Source organism: Anas acuta, chromosome 5 (genome assembly GCF_963932015.1).
Source record: "Anas acuta chromosome 5, bAnaAcu1.1, whole genome shotgun sequence".
Classification (NCBI taxonomy): domain Eukaryota; kingdom Metazoa; phylum Chordata; class Aves; order Anseriformes; family Anatidae; genus Anas; species Anas acuta.
Window position 1 is genome coordinate 42,993,846 of NC_088983.1, and position 6,695 is coordinate 43,000,540.

General features: G+C 35.7%; 1 long non-coding RNA gene across 1 annotated transcript; it reads right to left on the reverse strand.

The window, feature by feature from the left end:
* Positions 1–2,023: 2,023 nt before the first annotated feature.
* On the reverse strand, positions 2,024–6,330 carry LOC137857641 (uncharacterized). The gene is made up of 2 exons (XR_011097202.1): positions 5,474–6,330; positions 2,024–4,645 (listed from the first exon to the last, which is right to left on the reverse strand). It is a non-coding gene; the product is annotated as an uncharacterized lncRNA (long non-coding RNA).
* Between the last annotated feature and the right edge of the window lie 365 nt (positions 6,331–6,695).

Sequence of the window (6,695 nt, forward strand, 5' to 3'; positions counted from 1 at the left end):
CACTGTGTAAGGAAAGTATTCAAATCTATAAAAAAAAAAAAAAAGAGGACATCATTTGTCATACTGTTTTCAGAGTAAACTTGTTCAGTTATTACTCTTACTATACTTTTTTTTTTTTTTTTTGAGAGAGAGGACACTAATACTTAAGTTCCTCTATCAGAACTATAGATTATTATATAATATTCAAAAATAAAAATCAATTTACTGATACTTTGATATTTTTATGCTGCAGTCAATCAAGAGTTTGCTGATGAAAGTGTCAATCACTCTATCTCTGTAATGGCGTAAGGTAATAAATGCAATGTATTATACTGAATACAGAATGCTGATAATTAACTGCCATCATGTCGCGTAAGCTTTTGAATCAGTGATTTTGAGCTAGGTACATAGGTGTTTCAACATTTGAATTCAGATACCGCGAAATCCCTGTAGCCCTCAAAATTCAGTGTCTCGAGATTTCAACATTACTACATTTTATATATATATATATATATATATATATATATATATATATACACATACACACACACACACATACATATATATATATACACATAGTTTGGAAAGTATTTTGTAATAGTTAAGAGAAACTTTTATTTCTCCCCCTTACTAAGAATACTAGAACATACTGCTTCCTGAGCACCTTTGAACTGCCTTGTTCATCATGCTGGCTGTTGCAATTCTCACTGAAAGATAAACTTTTGAGTTTTTACTACCATTTTCTCAATAGGCATCAAAAACAAGCTTGAGATAGTTCCACTGAGGGGCATATAAAGAAGAATCTGCTTTTAGACATATTATCCTAATAAAATAATCTTAGATAAGAGTAGAAAAATAAATACATAAGCATAATTGCAGATAATGATCCCACAAACCTGTCTGTCAGCATTAATACTAGCCTCTTCACTACACTAGTTATTTTCCTATAACAGTAAAGTTGGTGTTTACAGCCATTCACATATCTGACTAGTATTTTTCTATTTTCTCTTCAGCAAATTACTATGACATAACCTGTGTGATGTGTAAAGAGAAAGCCCAACTGATGGAAAACCACAGTTTTTCATAGCACCTCCCAGCACTAATTTCTGCTTATTGAGACAGGAAAAATTCAGTTGGGCTGAACAGGAAAAGAGACTGAATTTTGACTCTCCATTGGTCTATATCAGAGATATGTACTATATATGTATAGTATGTACACACACATACAGGCCTACTTGAATGACTTCAATCATATAAAGAATGAGAAAATAATAAGTAAACTGTGGTCTCAATTCTTTCCACAGAATAACTGAGGTTGGAAGGGAGATCATCTAATCTCACCTCCCTGCTCAGAGCAGGGTCAACTACAGCAGAATGCTTAGGTCCATGACCAGTTTGTTTTTGACTACCTGGACACGTGGAGACTCCACCAACACTCCTATCAAGTTGTTCGTATCTGATCACTGTCAGAGTTAAAAAGTTGTTCTTTATATTTAAAGAGAGTTCTCTGTATTTCAGTTTGTGGCCATCACTTCTTGGGCCATCCCCCCTGAGAAAAGCTTGGGTCTGTCTCCTTTATTCAAGATTCTCCTAACCCTTCTCTTTTCCATGTTAGACAGACTCAGCTCTCTCAGACTCTTTAACACCATAATCTCCAAGCTCTTAATCATCTCTGTGGCCCTTTAATGAATTTTCTTGAGCATGTTCATATCTCCCATAATTCTGTACACAGCACTCCATGTGTGATGTCACCAGTAGAGGGAAAAAGTGACCTCCCTCAAGTTGCTGTTGATGATCTTCCTAATGCAAGCCAGGACGCTGTTGCCCTTCTTTGCTGCAAGGGTGCATTTCTGGCTCATGGTCAACTTGTTCAAGAGGACACACAGGTCCTACCCTACAAAGCTTCTTTCCAGACTGTCAGATCCCAGCCTGTACTGTTGCATGGGTGTATTCCTCCCAGGTACAGGACTTTTTGCCTCTCCTTTTGCTGAATTTTTGATGTTCTAATTGGCTCTTTTCTCAAGCCAAAGATCCTGTGAATGGCAGCACAATCATCTATTATATCAGCCACTCCTCCCAGTTTTTTATCATCTGAAAATCTGGTGGGGGTGTACTCTGTATCATCATCAGGGGCATTAACAAAATATTTTTGGCCCCAAAATCAAACCCTGGGATACACCACTTGGTGACTGAAGTACAGACCGTGCCACTGATCTCAATTCTTTGAGGCCGAGCGGTTCAGCCAGTTTCCAATTCATGCCACTGTCTATTCATTTAATTCATGCTTCATCAGTTTGTTAATGAGGGTGTTATCAGTTTTGAAAGCCTCACTGAAGACACAGAACATACACTGTTTCCTTAAAATAGTAACTGCATCATAGCAGATGTTTGTTTTGGTCATGACACCCAATCACCTTTTAATTCTTCAAGTTTGGAAATGGCTTCCAGGATTATTTGCTCCATCGCCTTCCCAGGCTTTCATGGGAGGCTGACCAGCCTCTTCTTCCTTCAATCCTCAGAGAAGGTAACAAGTACCTTGGCCTCTTCCTTGTCTTTTGTCATTAAAACACTTGTCCCATTCAGCAGTATATTCATATTTATCTAGTCTTCTTTTTATTGTTGATATTACCACAGAAGGTCTCCTTGCTGTTTTCCATATTGCTTCCCAGCTTCATCTCCAGTTCACCTCTACTTCCATCTCTTGTATGGTTCCTTTTATATTTGAGTTTCATCATGCATGCAGATTTCCTGACTCCCTTCCTCGCCTATGTGTAGGAAGTCAATCATTATTCTTGAGCTCAGAGAAAGTAACCTATAGAGATGAACCCGTTATTCTGGACTATAATCTCTGCAGGACTGTATCAGAATCTGTTGTCCTGAAGCCAGGGTTGTGATCCTGGCTACTGGCCTTATTTCCTCTCAGAATTCTGCATTTCACCATAATCACTGCATTCTCATAATCACTGTAGCCAGTGTTGCTCTAAGATTTCACATCCCCTTCCCAGCCACGACCATACTCCTCCTTTCCTCTAAGCGCTTTTTTTGTTGTTGTTGTTGTTGTTTTGTTTTGTTTTGTTTTTTTTTTTTTGTAAGCTTACGTTCAGCTTTCACTTAGCAAATGCTATCAGTCTTTATATCTACTATTGTATTGATCTTCGGAACAGACTATCATTCAAAGTTAGGAGCAATGCCTTTTTTTTTTTATCTTAAGGAAAATATTAAGGAAACAGGAAAAAAAAATGAAAAAGAAGTGAAACTACAGAAGATTATGTACGCTATTCATCAACAATTTCACCACCTCCCCCCTTCAACTCAGTAATCTTGACATTTGGCTAAGATCATATCTTGGTTAAAACAAAACAAACAAACAAAAAAACCTCATTCACATGTTAAAGATAAATTTCCCAATATTCCTTTGCAATTTAATTATTGCTCAAGTAGTTCACCAAATGCAGACCTATTTTACTAAACCTACCATAAAGAACATGTTAACTCTGCAGCATGAGTTAGATTTATATGCAAGCAGTTTGATATTTAGTAACTGCAGTCATTCCAAGACAATCAATAATGTAAAATAATTCATCTCCTGCCTGACTCCAACTCTCTGTGAATCTAGCCAATAAACACAGTGCATATTTGTGGGCTTTTTCTTAGTCGTATTTTATGAACCAATCATCCCAATGAATTTGCAAATCCAACATCTAAATCTCTCTTTAAAAATACTTCCTTGGAGTATAAAAAAAAATAAAATTAGTTTGCAATTGTAATTTTGTGGTTTTTTTTTGTTTGTGTTTTAATACCTGAGCATCAGAATTTAATAAAATATGACCACCACTTATTTGCATGCTCTAATGACAATACAAGAAAAACTGGCTACAAGAGGCATATACAGTAGTTAGATACCAGAAAAAATATTTGAAAGCAATAGTTCCACAGTCCCTTATTGTAACATGAATTTTAAGAAGTAGATAACATTTCCTTGATGTAATAAATATGAATATTACTACAGTCATTTAATATTCAGCTCTGAAACTTGAGAAGTTTACCCATTCTGCAGAGATGGGCTGCTATATTAAATTTACAATATTGAAACTGTTTAAAGTCCCCAATCTGTATAAAAATTAGCTTCCTGATTAAACGTTTATTCTTCCTTTTCCTATATCCTTAGGCATACCCAAATCACTGTACCTCATCTCAAATAACACTGAGACCTCAAGGTGACTTCAAGCAGAGGCAAAACAATTTGCCTAAAGCATAACCTTATGAAGATTTGGAATTCAAAGCCTGAAGTAAAAAAAATAAAAATAAAAAATAAAAAAAAATGCAGTTGAATTCGGTGTCCAGACTGCACTGGCATAATAACAGACTTTCTTTTCTTCTCTTAGTGTTTCAAGATACTGAATCCAATATATCAAGATACTGAATCCAATATACTAGGAGTGCACAGCCATGGCACCACTCCTGTACTTTGTGCTTGTCTCCAACCAGTAGGCACATACAAAGGCTACCCAAGAAAGGAAGAGAGCTGAGACTAAGTTCAGTGTACTTGCCTTTTCTTCCTTTCATGCCGACAGCATGAAAGACACATCACAAGGTGGTTGGATAGGTGAATGATGAAAGCAAGCATCCATCTTCTCTTTTATTCATCTCCAATATGTCAACATATCTAAATACAAAAGTAAAGATGATAGTCAAGATAATCAAGATGATAGGGCTAAAGAGAAATTCCAGAGATTAGTCTAGTTCTTTATTCTCTGTAAATAAAAGCCATACGAGAACACTGTTCAAGAAGGACTAATTTATTTGGTCTTGGATAGTCATTAAAAAAAAAAAAAAAAAAAACATAAGTAGTTATTGTATATTTTAAGTATTGTAAGTGGTCCTTCATTTTAGCATTTTAAAATGAAGACTACAGATATCAAAGATGACAAAAGTAATATGCTTAAAGAACAACAATGGAAAGCGTGATCAGCATGCAGACTGTATTCTGCTACGCTAACATTTCCCTAAAAATTTTAAAGTAAAAGCAGACTCTGAAGGCCATTTCAGTGGTCTGAAAGACCTCTGAAAGCAGGTCTTTCTCTGCCAGAAGAAACAAAAATAATACAAAACACCCTGTAACAGATACTTTGCCAGAGTCAAAGATCACTCTTCAAATGGTAAATTCTGCTTCCAGTCTGAAATCCCTGATATACCTGAGTGAAGTCTAAGTGAGTGAAACAAAATCTGCTGCTTTCATATGTATCAGTTGGGGTCATCTTTTATCCCTACCAACCACAACTCACTCTTTGAAGTTCATTAAGCTTTAATTAACTGGCATTCCATAGGGTTTGCAAATTATGCCCAGCTCAGACTGCATTAGGCAATAAAGTCTTACATAATATATTTCCACATGCCACATTACTACCACTCATTTCCATTACCACTGATAAACAAAAAGATAACCAAACATAAATCCAAGCTCCTGCTGCCAGCCCTTCCCTTAATTAAGTACCTAAACTAAGAGTGAAATATCCTTGACATTTCAACCACCTCCTATCGACCTTCTCTCTCACCCTTTGTAAGCACTTAAAAAATAAAAAAAAGAGGAAAAAGAGAAGAGAGGAAAGAAAAAAAAAAAAAAAAAGTAGAAGCGTAATGCTTCATTATTCCATTTTATATCCTGCTAATTCCAGTCAGCTGATTGTTATTTTTTGATTGGTGAGCTGAGGGTCCCCTAGCAACAGGTTAATTGATTGCAGCTTTAAATCCACCTCTTTCCATTCTTCCCTCCTATTCCTCACATGCGTATACATCTGCTAAGTAGAAGACAGAAAGACATCAAATAGAAATCTAAAGAACAAAGAGGGGGGGTAACAATAGGGAGAGGGATGTGATAGTATTTTATTTGAGAACAGTTTCAAATTTCAGCAAAATAAAAAAGAAAGAAAACCGTGTTAGAGGATTAAAAATGGATTGAAGATTATTTTAGAATATACTTTGTTCATACTACATAATGCTACTCTTTTAATGTAGAGCGTTACTTTTTTTCATTTGCTATTGTATTGATTAAAATTGATTCATTCCAATATTATATATGTGAAAAAATACCAATCTTTTAGAGTTGAAAAACATAACGGAAAAAGGAAAGTTACAAATAGAAGTCTCAATATAGTCTCATAAAGCAGGTCTAAGAGCTACCTTCCATTTATACATCAGTAATTATTTTGTGATTAACCATTATTTAACCATTAATTAAGAATTAATTAATGGAATTATTTCATTCCATTTGTTTTTGAACTAGCTATTCAATTTAAATGCAATGTCAAAGGGGCTTATTTTCAGTACTAAAATAGGAAATGAATATGGAAAAAAAAGAGTCCAGGTAGGATTCCAGGCCCTAAATCCACTGACTCAGCTGAGAGCCCCTTCTGAACTCAAATTCTCTAGACACTGCAGTTTCTGACTTAAGTACTTCCAAAGCCTAGCACAGCTAAGCATCAAGTGATTGTTTAAAATAAATTGGAGGGGGGGGGGATTAAGTAAAGATGGGCAGTGAGCATAAATTTGAGGGTGAAAAGAAGAAAATGGAATCACTGGGGAAGAGGAAAACAGCTCTGAGAAAGAAAAGCATTGCCTCTCTCATTCTGGATGCACTGTAACAACGTGATTTGAGAATTTTGTGATTTCTCCTATCGGGGGGTAGGAGGAGGAAGAGTGAAATGTCATTTTGCAGG